Source organism: Sorex araneus, chromosome 2 (genome assembly GCF_027595985.1).
Source record: "Sorex araneus isolate mSorAra2 chromosome 2, mSorAra2.pri, whole genome shotgun sequence".
In the NCBI taxonomy this organism is placed as follows: Eukaryota; Metazoa; Chordata; class Mammalia; order Eulipotyphla; family Soricidae; genus Sorex; species Sorex araneus.
The window spans coordinates 15,887,002-15,898,678 of record NC_073303.1 but is presented as its reverse complement, the minus strand read 5'-3'; positions in this window follow the sequence as shown (position 1 = coordinate 15,898,678).

The following is an 11,677-nucleotide window of genomic DNA, read 5'->3' as shown; positions in this document are numbered from 1 at the left end:
CCAAGGCCCAATAATGTGTCTGTGGGCCATCACTGGGGACCCCCGCCCCCAGAGCCCGGACAGAGCCCCCAGCGTCACTGCAGGATGGTCCGCATCGGCGGCGGGTCCCCCTGCTCTAGGCGATTTCTTGTTTGTGTTTGGAGACATAGAGACATAGACGGCACTCTTGTGCCCAGTGCTCCCTGCTCTTGTGCCCGGTGCTCCGTAGCAGGAACAAAGGGTGGACAAGATGCTGCATTGATGCTGAGAGGCGCTTCCTGTATGGCCGGCGCTGCATTGTTGTATGGGCTTTGATGAAATAAAGATGATCACCTGTTTCTAGCTGCAGACTTGTATTTTTTTTTCTTTTAATTTTTTGGGCCACTCCCAGCAGTGCTGAGGCCTTGCTCCTGGCTCTGTGCTCAGCGATCGCTCCTAGTGGGGCTCCAGGGAACCCTATGTGGGGCCCGGCATCGAACCCAGGTCAGCCTCGCGCAAGGCACCTTTCCCACCATCTTATCTTCCTAGTCTCTGCAAATACTGGTGTGAGAAGTTCTAAGTCGGCCTCGGCCTCAGACTCTGCTTGATTGCTTGATGTTGAATTGAACAGTGTTATCCCAGCACCTGGTTTATTTTCAAGCTGAGGTTTCCAAGAACAGACCCATGGTGCTAAGTGTGGTCCTGTGTGGTAGTTACACAAGATCATGGTAGTAGGTCCACAGATCTATTTAGTGAGGTGAGAAAGATGGAGCAATACCACACACACACACACACACACAGCCATGCACACACACACACATGCACACATACACACATATGCACACACATACACAGTCACACATGCACACACATACACATGCACACACATACATACATGCACACACATATACACATGTGCACGCCCACGCATGCACACACACATACATGCACACATGTTTTTACGTAAAAGCTGGTATAATTAGCATGAGGCCTGTACTAGTAGTACTGAACTCACGTCAATCTCCTGGATTTGGTATTCGGCTGGTTATGTAGGAGGGTTACCAACCCGGGTTTGATCCCCAGCAACACATATGATTCCCAAGCACTGCCAGGAGTGATTCCCCATCACAGAGCCAGGAGTTAAGCCCTGAGCACCACCACATGTGGCCCCCAAACCAAAAAAAAAAAATGAAATAGGTTACAACTAAAAGGTTAAAATGTTGAGGGCAGGGATGGGACGGGGGAGGGGGTGAACACAGGAGGGAAACTGGGGACATTGGTGGTGGGAAATCTACACTGGTGAAGTGACGGGTGTTGAAATATTATACGACTGAAACTCAGTCACGAACAACTTTGTAACTGTGTATCTCCCTGTGATTCAATTTAATAAATAAATAACATTTAAAAAAATGATGTTGAGGGTGAACAGCCGGATTCATGCTGAATATTGACATACTGAAAATTTCCAGTTAAAGTCAAAGGCAAGTTAAGATGGGTCGCGCGCGCGCGCGCGCACACACACACACACACACACACTCACAGAGTCCATACCATTTCATACCATTTCTCCAACTGTTTTTGTTTTGGATCACATTCAGCAATGTTCGGGGCTTACTCCGGGCACTATACTCAGGAATTACTCTCGGTGGTGCTTGGGGGACCACACGGGATGCTGGGGACTGACTCCGGGTCCACCGCATACAAGGCAGACGCCCTCCCCGCTGTACAATTGCTCTGGCCCCAAAGCATCCTTGTTGAGGTAAGTTTCGAGAGTAGCCGAGTTTCTTATTTTCACAGGGCACAGGAGCGAGGCTGGGCTGCATTCTGGCTCTGCCTGTGTGCAGACACCCGGGACTCAAACCTGGATCCACTTATGCCAACCTGGATCCCACCGCATTTATTCCTGCATTTTTCCACAAACAGGAGGAGAATCATAAATATCATTAGAGTGAAATGCCCCCTGAAAGAGCTGCATTGCATGAGCAAAACCCCAGGCTGCAGTCAGTCCTGGTCAGTCCTGGTTTTACCTGCATGACCAGCTGTCCTGGCCAGCCACGCTTCCCGTGAGTATTACCCGCCCCGTTTACACGAAGATGTCCCGGGCTTCGGCACAGGAGGCAGAGAGCACACAGCTGCATATGACCTCCCACCACACCTGCGCAAACATCCACGGCCGCGAACTGCCGCGTTGCTGCTGGTTGTTTTATTATTATTATTGTTGTTTATTATTGGCTTTTTGGGTCACACATGCTCAGGGGTTACTCCTGGCTCTGCCCTCAGGAATTACTCCTGGCGGTGCTCCAGGGACCATATGAGATGCTGGGAATCAAACCCGGGTAGGCCGCATGCAAGGCAAACGCTCTGCCCGCTGTGCTGTCGCCCCAGCCCCTGCTACTGGTTTCAACTGTGGCCAGAGCCTAGGGGTCTATAAAATGGAATCAGCCTGGCACCTGTGGATCCGGGTTGACTTGTGTTTATCCAAGCCCTCCTGCACTGGTCCTTCCTGGGAGAGGGCAGGAGGGCACCTTTGTAAACCCAAGTCCTGGTTTTAGGGAGCATGTTGGATTTTTCTTCTATTTGCTGCTTCTCATGCATTTTCAACACACCATGACCCTCAAGGTCTTACACAGCATATTTTGGGGGTGACATGTCTTAAGCCCTTTACAACCGTATTACTGTAGCCTCACGACACTTCATACATATCTGAACTGGTTGAATATAATTTCCAAGACCAACTCAAATGATGAACAGGAAGGGAAACTACAGAACGAGGAAAAACAGAAGCAGGAAGTTCTGTTACTTGAACATTCATTAATTACACACACCATTCTGCAGACAGAACACAGGTTCACATACACAATTAGCAAAAACTTGGCATATGGGCTTCATGTTCATGTTTAAAAAGTAAAAGGTTTACTCACACATCCTGCTACACTTATTCTTGTATTCTTCCACAATACGAGAAAAAAATCATAAATATTATTCAAGTAAAGTGCCACCTGAAACAGCTGCATGTACATTTGATTACATTGGATTAAATGTAATCAAATATTGTGAACTACTTTATAAAAATCACTGTATCACTGTCGTCCCACTGTTCATCTGTTTACTCAAGTGGACATCAGTAATGTCTCTTCCTCCCAGCCATGAGATTTTAACAGCCTTTCTTTACTCGTCTTTCCCAATGATTGGAGGCTCTTTGAAGGTCAGGGGAATGAGACCTATCATTACTGTTTTTGGCATATCGAATACACCACAGGTAGCTTGCCAGGCTCTGTCCATGTGGGTGGGATACTCTCGGTAGCTTGCTGGGCTCTCATATATATATATATATATATATATATACATATATATATATTCATTCCTATATATATAGGATTATATATAATCCTATATATATAATCATGGATATATATGTATATACATATATATATCCATGATTTGTTGCCTACTGTCTGAACTCCATCAAATATGGTGTGGTAATTATGGAAAATAGGTAGGAAGTGTCTTTTAATATGTTGCGTTGCCACTGTGCAGCCGCACAGTTCGGAAAGTGGTCTGGAGCTGGCGGTGGTTAGGTAGTGGAGGTCGGCTGCCAGGGCTGGGCTGGGCTGGGTCCCTTGGGGTGGGGAGGGTCCTCACCTGCCCCCCTCTGGGGCACCCCAAGTGAAAACAACTCTTTTAATTATAAATTTTAATTTCATTGTAGATAGATGATTTCCTTTATGACCCACATTTTTTCTTTAGGGCATAATTTTAGTTTTTTGTTTTGTTTTGTTTTTTGTTTTTTTTTCTTTTTTGGATCACACCTGGCAATGCACAGGGGTCACTCCTGGCTCTGCACTCAGGAATTACCCCTGGTGGTGCTCAGAGGACCATATGGGATGCTGGGAATCGAACCCGGGTCAGCCACATGCAAGTGGCTATCACTCCAGCCCCTGTTATACTTACTTTATTTATTTATTTATTAAAAGTTATTCTTGATTTGGGGCTGGAGTGATAGCACAGCGGGCAGGGCATTTGCATTGCACATGGCTGATCCAGGTTCGATTCCCAGCATCCCATATGGTCCCCCGAGCACCACCAGGGGTAATTCCTGAGTGCATTAGCCAGGAGTAACCCCTGTGCATCATCGGGTGTGACCCAAAAAGAAAAAAAAAGTTATTCTTGATTTTATTGTCAACATAGCATTATATTTTATTATTTTCTTTTTGGGTCACACCCGATGATGGACAGGGGTTACTCCTGGCTCTGCACTCAGGAATTACCCCTGGTGGTGCTCGGGGGACCATATGGGATGCTGGGAATCGAACCCGGGTCGGTCGCGTGCAAAGCAAATACCCTACCCACTGTGCTATTGCTCCAGCCCCTGTCACACTTACTTTAAATGACATATTTGAGTGGCTGAGTCCCCGTCCCTGTCCAGGCTGCAGACACAGCCCAGGCACCCACAGTGATGGCCCAGACAGGGCATAGTGGGAGGTGCCCGTGGCCTCACCTCTGCCCCTTTCACCTTGGCACCTGCCCCTACCCCACACTGCTTCATCGAAGTCTCAAGAGACCCCACGCTGCCCCAACCACACACAGCCACCGTCTGGGGTCTCCCGCAGCCAAAGCAATGCCGTTCCCAGCACTTCTCACCCCCGAGGCAGTGAAGAGCCGGGCCACGCCCTCTACCAGCCTGTCTCTCCGGCAACTCTCCTCGGGTGGGGCAGAGTGTGGGAACCCTCTGTACTGGCAAGCGCGCTGCCCTCTGCTTCTGCTCCAATGGTCATTCCCCCATGGTCATGTTCATGGACTGCCCGGAGCTGGGCTTAGAGAAGCATCTTCTCTGTCGATTCTTTCACCCATGGCGGAGGCTCGTGGCGTCGAGCTGGGGAGCCAGCAGCACAGAGGTCGCAGAGATAGGAGGGATCGGGACTTCCTGCACTCAGACCCAACCCACTCCCACTGTCATAAATGTCCCAGGGGCTCCCTTTATTTTCGGCAAAGTGACATAATGTCACCGTGATCTTGACTTTAAAAAAATCAAGGTGAGAGGCTGGTGCAATAGCACAGCGGGTAGGTCGTTTGCCTTGCACGCAGCCGACCCGGGTTCGATTCCCAGCATCCCATAGGGTCCCCTGAGCACCGCCAGGGGTAATTCCTGAGTGCAGAGCCAGGAGGGTAACCCCCGTGCATTGCTGGGTGTGACCCAAAAAGAAAAAAAACCAAGGTGATACCACTATAACTCACACACCAGTAGCTCAGAAAATCAGTAGATTGCCTTGCCTGTGGCATAAAAAGAAATAAGACAGAGGAGATGCGAGTGGATGTTTCTCTGTCATGCAGGCGGGAGAAGGCAGGACACACAGTGACCAAGTCTGCCTGTTGGGCAAGACCTCTCCCCCCTCACTTCTCTGGCAGGCACTGACCAGGCGCCCATCACTGCCCTGACAGCTGCCCTCAGCCAGATAAATGGAGATACAACCAACACCTGCATTTAGTGGCAAACAAGGCCCCCAGGTGACAGGAAGGGCCACACAGGAGCGAAATGTCAGCCCAGACCAGAGTGCTTCCCTAGGATCTGTCTCCTGGTCCGACCCAGGTCTGTGCTGTGATGTAGCTCAGAACTCCAGGTGGCATTTTTGAAGGAAACTAGGGGACAGTCTGCTCTTTCTTTTTTTGTTTTTGTTTTTGTTTTTGATTTCTGGGTCACCCCTGGCGATGCACAGGGGTTACGCTGGCTCTGCACTCAGGAATGACTCCTGGCGGTGCTCAGTGGGGGGAACCATATGAAATGCTGGGAATTGAACCCGGGTCAGCCACCAGTGTGTTCTAAGAGCCTGGCGTTACCCTCTGCTTCTTGCCCACGTTTCAGGTGTCTTGCCCATTTCAAACGTTTTTTTGTTTTTTTCCCCTCTTACAGAAGAACATTTGGTACTTCTTGCAGGTCTAGCTTGTAGCTGTCAGCGCCCACAACTCCTGCTTGTCTGGAAAGAGCTTTACTATTCTTCCAGATCTTGGGGGTGGCCCAGCAGGATGGAGAGTTAGAGGCTGTTTCAATTCTGGGGGCAAATACTTCATGCTGGTGCCTCCGGCCGTGCATTTGCAGCCAACAGAACTGTTGTGTGTCTTCCAGGAAGGGCCCGCAGAGGGATCCCGCACTTCTCCCTGTGCCTCTCAGCGTTCTCTCTCTGCCGGTGACTTCTGCCGTTTTCATGACAGCATGTCTTGGCAAGTGTCTCTTCAGGCCTGTTTGACACTCTGAACTTCCTGGATCTAAACTTCTGGCTCTGTCCCTAGTTTGGGGACATTCTCAGCCGTGACTTCTTCACATAAGAATTTTATCTTTTTCTCTCACATCTCAAAAAACCCCACGTTATGTGAATGCCATTACTCTTGGTGCTCTCCCGTTAATATCTTGTTGTCTTTCATATTGAGAGCTTTTCCCCTTATCCTGTTCTTTGTTTGATGGTCTCCTTTACCCTCTACCCCACTCTCTGACGGCACCTTCTCACGCTGCAGGTGAGTCTGCCATGTCCTGGGCTCCCTGGTCCTTGTCTGAACGTTCCTGTGCTTCCTCTGCCCTGCTGGAGTCTTGTCCACCAATTTCCTCATTTCCCCACATCGGAACTTCCTGCACTCAGACCCAACCCACTCCCTTTGTGAAACTAGGACATATGAAACTAGGACACAGAAGTCACCATGTGGACTTGGCTGTCGATTCCTTCAGGGAAATAGAGGACAGTCAGCTCTTTTTTCCTTTTTTCTTTTGCTTTTTGGGTCACACCTGGCAATGCACAGGGGTTACTCCTGGCTCTGCCCTAAGGAATTACTCCTGGCGGTGCTCGGGGGACCATATGGGATGCTGGGAATCGAACCTGGGTCGGCATTGCAAGGCAAATGCCCTACTCGCTGTGCTATCGCTCCAGCCCCAAGGACAGTCTGCTCTTGGTCTGGACATCTGCTGGGATTGGGCGACCATGTGTGGGCTGTCCCACTGTCTGCAAGGTCACTGCTGGAGTATTCTGGTTCTCCACATAACCATCACCACCTTCAACTACAGAAAGCCACCACAAGTCTCACAGACGCTTCAGTGAGGGCTTCCCTGAGCCACAACAGCAAAGCCGACACAGAGAGACTTTCCCTGTGCAGTCTATAGGCAAACGGGCTTTGTTTACTGAGTGTGTTTGCCTCATGACTGGCCCAGCTTAGCAGGGCATTCCCAGAAAGAAGGCAGATTCCCTTTTTGGCCAGCCTGCTTTGAGCTGCTGTGTAAAGTAGGGATGTTTGTTAAAGAAACTGCCCTCTACACACACAGTATCTTCGCCATTGTCCTGAGGTCTTGAGTATACTCCAAGCTTTAGCCCTTCTGGAGGAAGACTATTTCTCCTGATGTCTGAGACTACATTGTCCTAGAAACCCCTAGTTCTTTGGCGCTAAATAAGGGAAGAAACAAAGATGACAGATTGCCACAGGTTTGGAGGAACAAGACCCGGGTTTAGGCTCGCCCCTGCCACTTACTGTGTCCCTAGAGGCAATGCCATGGATTTAAATGATGTTGACAGGACCAGTCTCTCATCCAGGATTGCCTTGCTGTGTGCTGCAAAGACTGAAGGTCGAAAGAGCTTCCTTCTCACTCGTGTGGGCTTCTCAGCGGCACCCGCTGGGCGCCAATCAGACAAGGGGCTGTGTTCTGTTCTTCCCAGCCAGGCACCACGTGACGTGGCATCACAGGGTGAGATGTTGGGGGAGACTGAGGGAGACTGGTCCTGGGGGTGATTCACTTGGAGAGGTGCCAGCTACTCTGAACAAGCCCCGTCCTGATTGTGGCATCTAGGACACTGTGGACGTCGAGTCATAGAGGACCCAACACAATAGGCCCTGTGCCATATAACCACGCTAGGTTCATAGTGAACTGTGCCCCGACACGAGACACCTGAACACACAAAATGCCCAATGTGAAACGACACCATACCCAATATGTGTCCACATATGCCCACCAAAACCCCATAAAGTACCCACCACATGCCTACCATAAACCCATCAGGTACGCACCATGTGCCCACAAGTGCCAATCACATGCCCACAACAGATCCAACACCTGCTCACCACATGCGACCACTGACCCACCAGGTGCCCAAACGTGCACGGAACGTGCCCAACACGTGCCCACTACTTGCCCAACACGTGCCCAACACGTGCGTACCACATGTCCACCAGCTACCGACCACGTGCCCAACACGTGCCCAACACGTGCCGACAATGTGCCTAACACGTGCACACCACATGCCCGACACGTACTCCCCACGTGTTCAACACGTGCCCACCACGTACCAAGAATGTGCCCAACACGTGCCCAAAAGGTGCCCATAACGTGCTGAGCACGTGCCCAACATGTGCCCACCACGTGGCCAAAACATGCCCACCACGTGCTGAGCATGTGCCCAACACGTGCTCACAAAGTGCCCAGCACGTTCATAACATGTGCCTGGCATGTGCCCGACATGTGCCAAACAAGTGCCCAACACGTGCCCTACACGTGCCCAACACATGCCAAACACGTGCGCTGCACGTGCCCAACACGTGCCGAACACATGCCGAACACGTGCCCAACACGTGCTCAACACATGCCCACCAGGTGCGTACCACGTACCCTCCATGTGCCCACCACTTGCCCTCTATGTGCCCACCACTTGCCTTCCACATGCCCATCACAGGGCTGTATATGTTTTGCTCAGGGAGGTACAGCCTTGGGACACATCTTTTTTTCTCCATATGACAGCATTGTCCCTTGTACCAAATTTTATCTCACAACATCTTGTTAATTGTGGCTGGCCCTGTGTGTTCAAAATCCACCCTGGGCATTGCCAGGCAGAGGTCAAGTGTGTGTGTGTGTGTGTGTGTGTGTGCGAGCGTGCGTGGGGCGGGGGGTGAATGATCTGTCTCCTCCGCAGTAGCTCAGAGACCCCGTGACAGAGCAGTACGTGGCCGCAGGTGCCCACTGTGGGCTCATGCAAGTCTTTCTCTTTGCCTTGGAGACTTGGAGGAGGACACACAAAAGAATCCCTGAACTGAGCAGCTCGCTGCAGAGACTCCTCTGGACCTGGAGCCAGGCCCACTTCACCTCGTCCCTCCACCTGCCCCCTAAGAGCCCTGGTGCCCGCCAACTTTCAGAACCCAATGAGAAGTGCAGGTACGCGAATTCAGTGACAGCAAACCCCAGGCCTCAAGGGATAGGGGATGGGCCGGTCCCTCCCACCCCCCTGCCCCCATGGGACCCTGGAGGTCACACCCACAAACTTGTTCTGGTTGCTACTTAATGGCCGTGATCCAGACACACAGAAAGGAATCTCTGAACCAAGCAGTTCACTGCCGAAATTTCTCCAGACCCTAATTATCTAAAATTTTAGAATTCCAGGAGCACATGGCCCACGCAACATCTTATGCTATTCATAACAAGAAATGAGAGAGAGAGAGAGAGAGAGAGAGAGAGAGAGAGAGAGAATGGGGGAGATTGTCTGCCATAGAGGCAGGGGGAGGGGTGAGATGGGGGGATACTGGGGACATTGGTGGTGGAAGATGTGTGTGCACTGGTGGAGGGTTGGGTGTTTGACCACTGTATGACTGAAACTCAAACGGGAAAGCTTTGGAACTGTATCTCACAGTGATTCAATTAAAAAAGAAGAAGGGGGCTGGAGCAATAGCACAGCGGGTAGGGCATTTGCCTTGCACGCGGCCAACCCAGGTTCGATTCCCAGCACCCCATTTAGTCCCCTGAGTGCTGCCAGGGGGTAATTCCTGAGTGCAGAGCCAGGAGTAACTCCTGTGCATGCCAGGTGTTCCCCCCCCCCCCAAAAAAAGAGAAGAAGATGGACACACAGAGGAAAGCAAGCCTGGGCTTGCCGGTGGACACAGCTGCGGGAAATCATACTCTTGGACATCCCACGCGGCCTAGCAATGCTCCCCGTGACATGTATCCAATCCCAGGTCACTGTCCAGAAAAGGAACAGCTGCTGGTGCTGGGGGAGAAAGAGGAGAGGGAAGGAGAGTGGTGAGTGGCCAGTGGCCTGCAGATAGCAGACAGGAGAGGGATGATCACGAGGGACGGAAATCAGAGGTTCTGTCTCTGCAGGCGCTGCAGCCTGTAAAGAAAGGCCTACACAAGGTGTCCGAGAAAGAGGCGGGTGGGGGGCGGGGCTGGAGCCATAGCACAGCGGGGAGGGCGTTTGCCTTGCATGCGGCCGACCCGGGTTCAATTCCCAGCATCCCATATGGTCCCCTGAGCACCGCCAGGAGTTATCCTGTGTGCAGAGCCAGGAGTAGCCCTGGTGTATTGCTGGGTGTGACCTCCCCTAGCAAAAAAAAAAAAAAAGAGTTTGGTGGGGTTGACATGCTGGCCTGAATACTGGCACCCTGTCTGCAGAACCCAGAGCTGGTGGCTCCCTGCTGTAACTCCAGGACTGTGCCAGGCCCTCCACCAGGCGCAGGTGTGACTCCGTCAGAGCCATTCCCCACGTCCAGGGGCTGCAGAGCAGGGGCTGCCTCCCTGTCCCCACTCTGGGACCCCGTGCCTCCTGTCCTCTCCCTGGGGCCAGCAGCCTGGCAAGGCTCCCTGCCCTCCTGCTCCCCAGGCTCAGTTCCTGCCGAACGCCCCCGCGGTCCCCCTCTCTGGAGTAAGAACACCGTTAGACCTGCCAAATCCACCACTAGAAATTGTGCAAAGAGATTAAAATTTTTTTTTCTTTTTTAGAAATGAGAAAATTCAGTGAAATTAGAGAAAGGGTTAAGATGTTCACAGATTGGCAAAACAGAAACGGCCTTTGCAACCAATGAGAAAGAAATGAACACAGTCTAAAAACGTCTCAGGCAAAGTACTAGAATTCTGGACCTGCCCACGGCCAGCCTGTGGGGGGCGGATGAACAGGCCCATCCAGGGAACGCCCTTCTCGAGCCGGCCTCCGGGCTCTGCACCCGGCAAAGCTGACCGCAGCCCGCCAGCCGCCAGCTGCCTCCCCGGTTGCTCTCACTCCTTGTTAGCCTCTGCACGGGCCTCTGAAGGGCTGGGACCCTGGTGGTCGCTTCTCTCTGCTGCCGCAAACATTTTCATAAGTGCTAACCCGGGACAAGCACAGCACAGCTGAGCCAAGGCCTGCTCCAGGCTTGCAGTGGAGGCCCCCAGAGATGTGCAGAAAGGCCGACGTGAGTGAGGCAATGTGCGGGCTGCAGGCTGCACAACTCCAGGGGGCGCCACGGACCTCCTCAGAGCACCTGGAAAGCCAGGCTTCTCCAGAGGACTGAGGAAAAGAAAGTTGACTAAGCAAATGTCCAAGAGCCTCCTGTCAGAGGAAGCAACAAAATCGAGGCCCTTCCTGGTCAGAATGATAAGGCTCACAGGAAGATCATTAAACCCTGCGGGTGCAGAAGAGAGAAGGAAGGGCCGTCGTGAGTAGCCCGAGGGAAACCCGGGAGGGCCACAAACAAGGTGTCCTGAAAGCTCCAGCCTGGAGCCTGGCCCCAGGGTCATACCGGGGTCCTGATGGTCGCCCCTGCAGGTCAGGGCTCTCCCCGCATCACCCCAATTGCCACCAGCTTGAGGCCCAACGGGAACCCCTCCGTCCCACCGGCTAGGCACCCCCTTCTCATTACTGCCAGCAGGAGACCCCAAAGGGGACCAGTGTCTGGCCGACAAGAGGGGGCACACCGGCACCGCCCCTGTGGACATCAGCTGAGGAAC